Below are 13,732 nucleotides of genomic sequence, written 5' to 3'. Positions count from 1 at the left end.
CAATAAAACTATTGCTAACCATTATTTAGATAATTATATAATGAATTCATGAAAAAATTAAATATCTATTTTAAATTATTTTATATTTTATGAAAAAATTAGTTTAAACTAAAGACATAAAAATATTACATTTAAAACATTTGTCACTACCAAACTGAATTAACTCATTTTAAGATCTTAAATCTACATAAATAGTATATAGATATTACTACTATATTACATAAATAGTAGTAATAGATATTACTACTTCAGTTGCATGAGTTATTTCAAGTTACTAGTAGAAATATGTAAGAATGTCCAAAATCTATAGAGAATTTTTTATGAGTTTATTTAAGCCAAACTGATGACATATGCTGAGGAGCAAGATTTCAAATGCTCCCAAGAATAACAGTTTGTCAGCTTCTTTTGTGCACTGTGAGGAAGGAGTGTAAGGATGATATGGAAGTAGGGAAAAGCAAAGCAGGAGTTGGATTTCAGACCAATTGACAAAATTATGTACTTTCTTGAGGGTTGTTATTTGAAAGGTGTGTTAACCTAAATGCACATAAAAAAAAATAACAGTTGTAGGTCTGGAGCATAACTACCCACCCTAACCTGTCCAGTTAGGAATCTGTAATCAGAGCACGTTGTAGAGTTACTTCCCATGAACCTTTTATTCATCCATACTGATGACTCTCCTTAAAAACATTAAAAAATATTTATAGTATATTTTTTAAATGTAAAATGTTGATATTTCAACCAAAATGTTAAGATGTATACATTTTATATATTTCATAAATGTTATGCGTTTAAAAACTGTACTGTATTTCTCAGCACTTTTGTCTTACCAATAAACCTCGCAGAGTCCAGGAGTACACAAGGCAACCAAACTTAGATTGTTTCAAGTGTAATAAGTTTGGCAGGGTTCAATTATGCCACTAGATGGAGCATTTAGCACTGCAGAGAGCTCTTAAAATTTGATTTTTGGGTTTTTTTTTTCCCATAGGTTTTAAAGGAGACAGATATAAAAAGCGTGATGAAATGAACATTTCCCTAGACTTGTATTGACAGAGTCATCTCAACACTATGTGATCATTTTACAGCCAAAAACTTATTTTTAAGCTACCCAAATTGATATGCAAGTTGAGAAATCAGACTTTATCAAAAAAAGGAGAATTGCAATGATGTTCTAAATTGACTTTTCAGTGGTTTCTTAATTTCCTCTAATTTGACACATGTTCCAATATAAATGTGGTTTCTGAGGTTTTGAGAGCAAAGAGATACCGCTGCTATTAGAAACTTGCAATTTTTAACAATGGTAATGGAGTCTTGTGTGAATTGTTGTTTGTGAGAGGAAATAAAGAAGAGAAAGACAGTTTTACATCAATGAAAATGAAGCAGCAGTGGGAGTTGCACTGTCACTGCATGGTTCTGAAACTAAGAATAATGCTGTAGCAAACAATTATTTTCAACACATGGGACTAAGGTCAATCCCAATGGCTGAGGGCCCTGAGGTAGAAAGTCAGGGACTATAGGTTCAAGCAACAGGACTGAACAAAAGCATATTGTGTATCATTCACCAGTCTCTATTCTTAACCCACTGTCTTCAGGCTAAGAAATAATATACTTGTTTAGGAGAATAAACAGGAGTCAAATTTCTGAAACCTGGCTTTTATTCTGGTTAATTTGTACATCTTTAAACTTTTGCTTCACCAATTTACTAAAACCCATTATTTAGCCTTGTTCCTATGTGCAGCTGTTTAAATAATGTCAGAAAGCAATTTGGCCACATGATGCTGATGTCAGTTACGAGCCGAGTATTAGCTGAATGGAAAAATGTCTGATGAGCATTTGCTGTGCTGCCAGTGTTCCCCGAATTCTAACAGATCTGACTGACAGAGGGGCAGAGCTCACTGGCCTATTGAACTTTAGACCTATTGACTATTATAGATAGGCGTGTATATGAGGGGAGCATTTTAAGTAGAACAAAAAGTATACATTTTTTTTCCTTCCTGGAAAAAAGCTAGAAAAATTCTGAATGAAGATTTTTAAGCAAGGCATGATGAAAACCTGCCAAGTGTGAAAATGATTACAAATGGCAGCTTCTGTGGAAAAGAACGAACTAGAAAGGATACCCAGTTTTAGGACTAGATTCTATGATAACATGACTCTGTCCAAATCAAATAGCATTCCAGACAAAAGAGTGGTGATTGCTCTTTATTAGGAAATAAAATTTAAAAAGAGATTCAAAAGGAATACTCCTTATACAAATATTTACTTTCAAGAGTGCATTGAAAAATATTATTTTAACCTAAACTATGTATGCTATATATTTATAATAAGACAAATAGCAATTTGATAAATAATCGTATGTATATGCAATCAATTTTTTTACCGAGCTCTAAGATCTACTGTGTGGATTGTTCATCTCTCAAATATTACAATTATATCCAGGTTCTACAAATATTTTCAGATACTTGGCACGACAGTCTCATGGTAGACTTAGTTACCTTCAGATGACTATTATTTTATTATTTTAAACTTGCTGATTCAGATCAACATGTGTGAAAATGGTAATGTATATAAAAATATTTAAACTTAAAATTAAAAAGAAGTAAAAGTCATTTTGGATAAGACCTATAACTATACAGTGTAAGAACACAGATAGATTTCTTAAAGATGAAAAGTATTCTCTAAAAAAATCTTAGCTGCATGCCCTGGCTGGTGGCTCAGTGGATGGAGGGCTGGCTTATGAAGCAAAGGGCCGTGGTTCAATTCCCAGTCAGGGCCCATGCCTGGGTTGTGGGCCAGGTTCCCAGTAGGGGACACATGAGAGACAACCACACATTAATGTTGTTTCTCTCCCTCTCTTTCTCCCTCCCTTCCCCACTCTAAAAATATAAATAAATAAAATATTTTAAAAATATCTTAGCGCCAAATATTTATTGATACTGAAAATTGGCATTTGACAATGTTGATCTGATAAAAATGAGAAAATGTATTAACTGATCAGATTGTGATCAAATGGGTTGGTTATAGTTAAAACTCATCGCTGTGTTTGGATGGAATGATTTAGTTTAAATATTAACATAAATTATTCAATTGAAAAAAGTTTTTATTTATAAAAGTCAGATTGGACATACTTAAAAAAATCAAGCATTTATAAGTCAAAAGAACTGAGTTGAAATTAGATCTTGCTTTGGGACTACTATATATACACAAACTATCTCAACTCCTTGAGCTCAAACTTTTTCATGTATGAAACGAAGATGATGATCTATCTCAAAAGCTTATGAGGATTATATCACATAAAATATTACTGTTATTATTTTATTAGTAGTAGTAGTGATGTTAGTTAAAGTTAATATTTTTATTTTGAAGATATCTTTTTAGTTTTATATATGTATTATTCTTGGCTAAAATATACAATTATTCTGGAATCTGTAATATATACAGAGATAGGACTAGACATAGGAATATGGTTATAGGTTGTCTGCTGTGGACGCTTTGCCTGGTTCTAGGAATTGTAACTCTCTACCCCCTGTGGCTAAGGATGAATGAGTGACCTCTGGAATGCCAGCCACAGGAGACAAAGCTTGTGTCTGGTACCAAACGCTGCCTCAGTTTACTCTCTGGCCTCCAAAGCATGGTCAATGTCCATGGCAGGTACAACCCCTCAGAGGAGGGGCAACCTAGGCCAGACACAATCATTTGCGAGGCCATCATAGAAGGACTCGGGGAGCTGCAACAAAGAGGGAGCAATGGACTCTCGCCCCCAGCTTTGACAAATCCTGAGTCCCCATGTCCTCTGGGAGAAGCACTTCCTGGCTCTAATCCCCTTAAGACTGACTACCTGATGAGGAGGGGTGCAGCTCCTTGCCTTGCTAGAGCGTGTCCTGGGAAACAATCTGGCATCACAAAGACTTCCTGATAAACCTGTGAAATCTGCTCTGCTAAGAGTGCTTTCATTCATATGTTAAGGGTTTGAGCAGGAAACCCTAAAACTCTGTTCCTGACAGACACTGACTCACACTAAGCCCTCAGATTTCTTTGAAATGTTATCTACTGTTTCATCCTTGCCACTCGGTATTCCTGTGCATTACAACCCAATAAAAGTCTTTGGACGAAGGGGCTCAACGTCTTTTTCCCTTGAGAAGCTGGCCACTGCTCAAGGCCTTTTTCCTCTGGGAAACTGGCCACCTCTCTTCCCCAGGCAGATCACATCATGTCTCAGTTATGTTTACTCTCACCCATGGCACACGGGGGGCCTTTGAGGAAAGTTGCCACCACAATTGTCTACTATATGTCAGTTGGTATAATAAGTGTGATAACACATAGTTGAAAAAGCATCACTATTTCACTTAAAAACAATTGACAATAATTACATCATCATGTTTTAAATGTTAACAGCAATTATGAAAAAAAGGTTTTCATGACACAGATGCCAAAAGTTGTGTTGGTAAACAAGTTCAGCTGAGATTTTGAAATTTAGCTTCCTTTGCTAAATCTATTTATGAAAATATGTTCATAAAAGGCAAAGCTAAATACAACGCAACTTGGCCTATTTTCTTCCAAGCTCAGGATCCATATTTATTATGGGCTTCTCGTAACATGTGGAAGCAGGATGAATCCTAGGGCATTGTTTTTAAGAAGTCTGAGAGTAGGCTCAAGATGTACATGTTTCCAGTCACAGGTCTATAAATGCTCTCATTCACCTACTCATTTCTCCGGTTGATGTAATAATTTCAGAGCTTTTTTATGGCTTTCAAACATAAATTGATTAACACTATCCTTTTAATTCCTTCAGTATTATTAGTTCTTATTAAAATATTCCTTAAACTATAACTACAAAAACAAAGTAAAGTTATAACTAATATAATAATATAAACTAACTATAGAATATTTAAAAAGCAATAAATGTATTTTGACCCAGATAATGGATTTTATTGTCAGTAAATCTGACATAACACAACAACTAATAAACTCAGGTTATTGTTTTTCATTTACAAAGTTTTTTTATGTTTGAAAGCATCAACAAAAGTTGTTATTTAGAAACTGACATACTACATTCTACCAGATTAAGACTTTAAAAGAAGTATAGTATTGACTCCCTTGATGTAGTTGCCTCTTCATAGCCATTATAATCACTCATGTAAGTACATATTTAGGGAGGCATCAAAAACAGATTGTCCACCCAGTGGGGCATGCCAGAGCCGGAGGATTCACTGTGTTCGCTGCTGCAATTGTCACCAACACTGGTAATTCACAAGCACAGCTTCCCACCTTGACTTGGAAATATCTGTCCTTCCTTGCTTTTCCTTTGGTATGTCACAGGAAACTCAGCTCTGTGTGGAACTAAATTTTAAACTTATTTTGAAAAAGGGTAATATGAGAGAAGTACTAGTTCTTCAATAATAACATTTTTGAAGGAAACATTAATATAAATATCTTTCTTTTAAGAAATATGAGCAAATATTCAATAGTATCAGGTAGTTTGCATTTAATAGCTCATTTAAAATATTATGTAATTAAAAATAAGTGATTGTATATGCTTTCTAGTCAATACTTCTGTAAGGCAGGGTAAAAAAATATAGATGTGTTACTTAGTGAGGGAACTTTCAAATGCATAATTTTGATGACTATCTGCCATATGCACTTTTAGAATTAGGATGTTGCTGGGTAAACACTTCCTTTACTTTTATTTTTATTTAATTTTTTTCATTTATTTATCTTTTAGAGAGTGAGGGAAGGAGAGAAATATCAATGTATGGTTGCCTCTCGTGAGTCCCCACCTGGGAACTGGCCTGCAACCCAGGCATGTGCCCTGACTGGGTATCGAACCGCCATCACGTGGTTCGCAGGCCTGTGCTCAATCCACTGAGCTACACCAGCCAGGGCGCTTTTACTTTTATTTTTGTATTTTTATCTACAGAAAAGTTTCTGGCTGCTGGTTAAAGGGTATGGTGGGATGGTTGTGAGGAGTAGTTTATATATTTAAAAGATGATGGAATCATTTTTTGTTGTTTGTTAGCTTATTTGCTTGTTGTTTTCTATTCAAGGTAATTAAGAAAATAAAATTTATTTCAATATTTTTTAATCAAGTGATAGAGATAGACAGGTAATAGAAAGAAAGAACATTAGCTAGATAGCTTAATAGATTATTTGTAGTGTCTTTCTCCTTCCTATAATTAGTTGATCATGGACTTTTAACAGTAGCGATTGTGTATAGAAGGGGGTAACTCATTCTATCATTTTCACAATTAATATTTTTTAAAGATTATATTTATTTATCTTTAGAGGGGAAGGGAAGGAGAGAGGGAGAGAAATATCAATGTATGGTTGCCTCTCATGCGTCCCCTGCTGGGAATTAGCCTGCAACCCAGGCATGTGCCCTGACTGAGAATTGAACCATGATCCTTTGGTTCACAGGCCTGTGCTCAATCCACCAAGCTACACCAGCCAGGGCACAATGACTATTTTTAACTGCTAAAGTCAAAATCTAAATTGAATGTGAAATTCATTTAATTGTTTTTAGCTTTTTATGAACAGATCATCTGGTGTTTCTAAACAGCTACCCATTACTCTCTCCTGTGACAGTGAGTACTCACTCCTCACCAATATGACAGACTGATGCAATACACTCACTTTAGAGGACATACACTTATTTGCTACCCCCTTTATTCTTGGCACTAATTAAATCTCCTAAATTCTCAAAAAATTACTGAGAATTTAATGTTAAGCATCACAGTATAAACTGACTTAGTTACAACTCTCCTTTGAGCTTCTTACTGCAATTGCAATAATTATTGCTGTGATGATACAATTTTCTTCCCACTTCCAAATATTTTGAGAGAATTAATAATAAAAAATAAATAAAACATTCTAAAAATCTTCAGAAAAACCACTCAATATAACTATTACTCTTAGTTTCAAGGATATTAAAAATGGCCTTCTGCATCAGTGTAAGGCACAATTGTTAATTATATAGCTTGACTGCTTTGAGAAATCTTGGTTATATCATAATTCAGTAGCGCAAATGAAAAGGCTGTGTAGACTATAGTTTTATTAAAGTATAAATGGCATTAGAATTATTTATTTTGTTCCAGTATTAGTTCTAGTGTTTTTTAAGCTAAAAATAGTTGAGGGAGGCTCACACACTTTACATACATTGATTCGATTTAACTCATTTCTTGTGCATTTGTTGGCTATGTTACTGAGATGATAGTTGAAGCCTGATTTATATTTAACTATCAGCATTTTTAAATAAATGTATAAAATACCTATACATTAGAATATACAAAGACATCTAATTTTACCTTTAATGCATGGATATAACTATCCATATGTTAAAGGTGAACTTCCATGTATAAAGGCAAAATTAAATGTCTCAGGAGATATATGTGAATTTCTTTTTTTGCAAATTTCAGTTGTGTTTGTATAGCACTTTTGTTAATTTTTCATTTCTCCCTAGGGGAATTCACATTGCCTGCAAAATAGAAGTCTTCCCTTTATATTTTTTGCAGTACAACTTGATTTTTTGTGTAAGAGAATATTACTGGTCTATTGAATGTTGGGACAGGATTGCACTGTCTTGTCAGAGCCGATTGTACATATCTCTTTCCATGTCTGTGTGAAGTCACATCTCAGTGGAAGCTTAAAATCAATAATGGTGGAGTATGTGCCCCACATAGATTGACAAAGGCTACAATTCAGAATTGGTTCCCACTGGAGAACTGATTGTTGAACATTTAATTCTATATCACTGCCTAGAACTGAAATTCAAAGGAACTTGCTTTTACATTTGAAGGTATATAGAGAAAGCATGTGAAATTGAGCACTGTGCCTTCATTGATAAATGAATGCTAGAAAATACATTCTAGCATCCATTTATCAATGGAGCAACATATGAAGAATTTCAAGACTTCAAAAGAAAATATAGAGGTACAGCAATACGTTTTCTCTACAGAAAGGTAACGTATTTTCTTATCAATAATTTTGGAATGAAGGCTAGTGGTAGTGCTCTGCATGTAAATTTGTTGACACTTTTCTCTGCCATTCATTCTGATACAAAAAACTCTAGGACGTCTAAAAAAAGACAGGCAGAAAGAGATCTCTATTTATAATATATTGCTCTTGAATTCCAGTGTGTCCATTGACTTGCCAAGCACGGCATATAATTATGTCAAACTCAATGTGCCCAAACTGGGGGGGGGGGAGAAAAAGAAGAAGCATGTTATTCCTCAAAACTGCTTCACATTCTCTACACCTCACTTTGGTAAACGAGTGCATGATACTCACTCATAACCCATTATCCACAAATGAATTTCCTATACTATATTCTTCTGTGTCTTACCCTCAAATTCTAATCATTAGCCAGATAGAGCCTACTTTGTTGACCTTACTGAACCAGAAATTTTAAGAGTCATTTGTAAAATGCTATCTAATCTTGCCAATTTTCTGCTTCAAGTCTTTTCAAAGATTTTTTTTGTCCACAGCCTAAAACCAAAAATCCTTAATAGAACAAACAAGTAAGACCTGTCTTGACCTGTTCCTGACTTTTCCTAGGGATATGCCAGTCACATCCTATCCCTTGCATCTAGTATTTCAACCATGCCAAGTTATCGATTGCCTGTTCTCTCTTTAACTTTTCTGCCCTACATCACCTTGTCCCATCTCTGTCCTCCCTCGTTGGGATAACATATTAGCAAATGCAATGTGGTCTCCTAGATGCTCAGACACCAGCAGCTGTTACTTATTTCCATCTGAGAATGCTACATATTTTTTATCTGTCTCAGTCATCTGTGGGATTTTTAAGGCAAAAAAATCACAGATACTCAACTTCATGGCTCAGTATCCAACACACAGTAGTATTACACAAATGTTTGCTGATGAATGAATATTTTTGCCATACTATTTATAAAAGCAATTTTTAATAATAAAAAGAATGCTTTCTTCCCCTGAATTCAGGTAAAACATGAGTTGTAAGGTGAGATCTATACTAAAACCAAGGACAGATAGTGAGGTGCTATTTCTTTCAGTCAACTCAGGTTGGATAAAGAGAAAATTATTAGGGTAGCAGGAGAAAGCTTTAGGAAAGTTCATAAGGCCTTCTATTTTGAAAATAATAAATGCTCCAAAAATAACAAATGTTCTTATATGTGGACTCTAAGGCCATATTTAATATTTTTGTATTCACTAATTTGTCCAATGTGCTGCTTTTTTATTGGTTCACATAATGGAGATATTAATTTTATGAAGATTATTTTCTGGGAAAATGCAATGTCATTATTATTTAAATGTGCCATAGGCTCTATCTCATTCCTTCTACACCATCATTTAAACACCTAATTTATTTTACATGAGCTGAAGATTATTAATATAGTAAATCCATGGAAAGTTTTATGTTTCTAAATTCCCATCCAGTTTACAGAATCAAGCTGGTTGTTTCCTTAGAGCAATCAGAAGTTACATTCAAAATCCAACACCATATAAAAGCGAATCAGAAATTATTATAGACATCACAGAAATGTCTTTCCTGCCTTCTTCCTTGCCATTGCACACAGACTCTGACAAAACTGAAGTGAAAATCTGACAAAAGCTGTAGCTATACAAGATTTTCCCCTGCAAAGAGTCACTTTAGTTATTTTGGGTGCTGTAGAGCCACACAGAGCTTGAAATTGGGTAGTAATTTTCTATAAAGAATACACCGAAGCAAAGCTAGTCTGCTGAGGGGAAAATATAAATCAGGCTAAAAGAACCAAAGACAAAAGTCCATGAAATTTCAGAAAGAAATCTTTGACTCCCAGTTTTCCAATTCTTTTACCAGTCTCTGATGACAACATTGTTGCCACTTTATTTTGTGGAGTATCCCCTTGGGGACTGACTTAGTTAAATAATGGTGTCCATTTCTTGCAATGAAATGGCTTCTGATTAACAGCCAAATCTGCTTTTTTGTTCCAGCTATCAATTTCTATAATTTTGTTCTCTTTTTTTGTAATTTCCGCCTTATCATTCTTTACTTTCCTCATTCTTTATTTATTTTTAATATTCCTACATCCAGACATTGTTCTAAGTCCTTTACCACTATAAATTAATATAATTCTTATAGCAATCCTATGAAAGAGTGTTATTGGCCTGATACTACAATTGAAGAAATAATTGTTTCGCTAAGTGGATTGCTGAAGACCACACAGTGAATACATAACAGTTAAGCTTGAATCCCAGGCATCTGACTTCAGGGATATAACCCAGATCATCAGCTTTTTCCATCTCTACCCGGAAAGATACACACATGTACATTTGTTGTTTAGACTAGCTCAGTCTGCTGAAAATCTGCCAGGCACATGTCCAAGCTTAGGTCAAGGCCTAATAGGAGAGAGAACTTGATAAACATTGTAATAATGTTGAATGTAGCTGGATATAATTATCCCTTAGAATATAATTATAAATTAATTTTAATGAACATATTAAGAGGAAAAAACTATATGTTCTCCTTTTCATGAGTGAAGCTGGTCTCCCTGGAAAGAGGCAGCTTTCTTTGTATCAAAACTTAGTGTTCTACAATCAGGTTTACTTACTAAAACCTCAAGAGCTTTCTTGGCTTCTTTAAAAGGGCACAACAATGCCCCTACCGGGACATGGAGAAACATCTTTCTGAGCTACATGCTACTTGCCTATTTTGTGAGGCTGCCAAACTGAATATAAAGGAACCAAGAAATACATCCCTCAGGGGCTGTAAGTAATGAGCGAGCTAAGTTTGAAGAAAACATACGTATATCTGAGCTCTTATTTTACGAGCTAGAATTTGCATATACTCATTCCTTAGTGAATAATGAAACTAATTTCTTATAGAAAAGAAGTAAGGTAAAAATTAAAATGTTAATATTTGGCTTGCCTTTGAAAATAAGAAACAAATACCTGGTCTTAGACTGAGTTAAAGAAGCAAAGATCTTCATTATAGACCACGTTCCTTTTAGTAGTTGTCAAAAGAGTGAATTTTTCTAAGATTTTATTTATTTATCTTTAGTAGGGAAGGGAAGGAGAGGGGGAGAGAAATATCAATGTATGGTCGCCTCTCCTGTGTCCCCTGCTGGAAACTGGCCTGCAACCCAGGCTTATGTCCTGACTGGGAATCAAACTGCGGTTGCTTGGTTCACTGGCCCATGCTCAATCCACTGAGCTACACCAGCCAGGTCCAAAAAATGAAATTTAATATTAAAAAGTATTGCTTTACCATGTGTCCTAGGTCAGGTACTTTTCTGAAAGCATAGGGAACACCTTTTGACTTTCTGCTACTGGTATAGTCATCTGCCTGGAATCAATCCTACCATTATTATGTTATTTTCCTGTCGCTGCTGTAACAGATTACTGCAAAGTGAAAACAATACAAATTTATTGCCTTATAGCTCTGGATGGTAGAAATCTGAAATCAGTTTTACCAGGCTAAAGCCAAGGTGTCCCCATGGAGGATTCTTTCTCGAGGTTCTGGGAGAAGCATCCACTCCTTTACTTTTTTCACTTAGTAATGGCTCTTGGCTTATAATCCTGTCATCTTCAAAGCTCATCACTCTAATTCATTATCACATCATCTTCTCCTTTGACTCTAATCCCTCCATTCATAAGGAATATTTTGATCAAATCAGGCCCATTGGGATAATCTACCTATTTTAAGATTCATGACTTAACCATGTGTAAAGACATTATTTATCATCTATCTATCTATCTATCTATCTATCTATCTATCTATCTACCTGTTTATCTATTTATTTATCGTCTATCTATCTGGTGACATTCATAAGTTCCTGAGATCAGAGCATGCACATATTTTGGGGACTATTATTCAGCCACAATTGCATACTCGTCGTGTTCCTTTTCTTGTGTTCATGAGCTTTCTTTTTATACTTGTAAAATGTAGAGGACTTTTGGTGGAAGAAATATTTGGGAAATGCTGACAAAGAGAGTTTGTATACTGTGATAACTACTTTCTGTTTGACCTGGTGGACTGAGCTCTTATTGGGAAGGAGAGTGAGTAGGTTAACTACATGATTAGAAGGCTCAAGCCAAGCCAGCAACCTGGGATTGTCAGGCACTACTACTATACCCCATGTAATAGGAAAGAAGACTTTCCCCTGATTCTGCTTAGAGCAAAGGTCTGTTCTGGTCCCTCGAACATAGACCAGATGTTATTTTTATGATGTTCAGAGTTTGTCTTCTGCAAAGACATCAACCAAAAAAAAATTTTTAAATCCACTATGGGCAATTAGTTTTAAATCAGTTTAGAAGATAGTACCAGGGGTTTTTTTAAAAGACCTGAAGCTACAGAAAAATTGTCATAGGTCATTGCTTTGTGAATATGTGAAAAACAAATTGTTGGTGACTATTTTACATATCTATTACTGCATAAAAATAATCACATAATTTAGTGACTAACAACATATCACACACTGTATTATCTCTTACTCTGTGAGTTAAGTGTATTCAGCTAAGCATCTTTCTACTGATATTTCTTAGCTACTTGCAGTGAAATGATTTCTCAGCCAGGAGTCATGTGGAGGCTCAAAAGAAACACTGAAGTGGTTAGAGTTTTCTCACTCTTCATATAGTTTCAAGGCTTTTTTTTAATGCACTCTCATAAGAGTTTCCTGAGCAGATTGGCCAAATTTATTGCAGATCTGGCTTTCCAGAAAACAGGAATGCAAATGCTTCCAGGCTCTAAATGCTCAGGCTTAGATATCCTAGGTCATTTCTTGGTCTGCCTTCTATTGGTAAATTAGGTCAAGAGCCAGCCCAGATGCTATGAGGACTGTGGAAGGGCATGAACACCAGGAGCAACACTCATTGTAGCTGTGGTTTTAGCAGCTTTGGTTTAAATGCCCATAAGAAAATAGAGTAGAGCAACTATTTTAGCTTTTCCAGGATTAAAGAAGTTTCCTGGACATGAAACATTCAGTGCTAAAACTGAGAAGTTTCTGGGAAAAGTGAAATGAGTTGGTCACAGAAAAATAAAATAACCAGAGGATAGTTTGCAGATAGGGAATATCTCATGAATAAATGATGTTAAGTAAAAAAAAAATATGTATTATATAGATTAACCCATTTTTCCTAGCACTGACTTTAGACCGTAACACTATTTTAATCATGTTTAGAAAGGAGATACATAAGCTAAACAACCCTTATTTTTCTTATACATAAGGTTGGTCAACCAATTACATAGAAGAGCTTGGATTTAAACTTTATACTTTTCCATCACATCACACTGTCTAGAAGCCCATTACAATGGATTTACCTGTATTTTTTGCTTGTTTCTTTTTCCATGAAAGCTTGATATTTGGCCTCCCAGCTATCATTATGCACAGGTTGTAGATGAGTGCACTACTCTATGATACGACCCTGACTAGGAAAGACCATGTGTATTTGTCTTAGGGTCAGCTGTCAGGGAGTTTGGTACGTGGTACCTGTTCAATAAATATTTGGGAGTTGTGAATACTAGTTGTTGGAATTTTTAGTACCATTTTCTTCTTTAATTCTATATTACTATTTCCAAATTCATGAAAATTCCATGGTATTTTTTAATTTTTATTTTCCAAGTGAACCGTATCATTTTCCTGAGGCTGTTGTGACAAATCACCACAAAACTTGGTGGCTTTAAACAGGAATGCATTCTCTCACAATTCTGGAAGCTAGAGTTATGAAATCTGACAGGGCCACTCTCTCTAGAGGGCTATAAAAAAGAATGTGTTTTTTGCCTCTTCTA

The sequence above is a fragment of the Artibeus jamaicensis genome, unplaced genomic scaffold, assembly GCF_021234435.1.
Source record: "Artibeus jamaicensis isolate MK-2021 breed Jamaican fruit bat unplaced genomic scaffold, CSHL_Jam_final contig_388, whole genome shotgun sequence".
NCBI classification, from domain to species: domain Eukaryota; kingdom Metazoa; phylum Chordata; class Mammalia; order Chiroptera; family Phyllostomidae; genus Artibeus; species Artibeus jamaicensis.
This window is presented reverse-complemented; position numbering follows the sequence as displayed.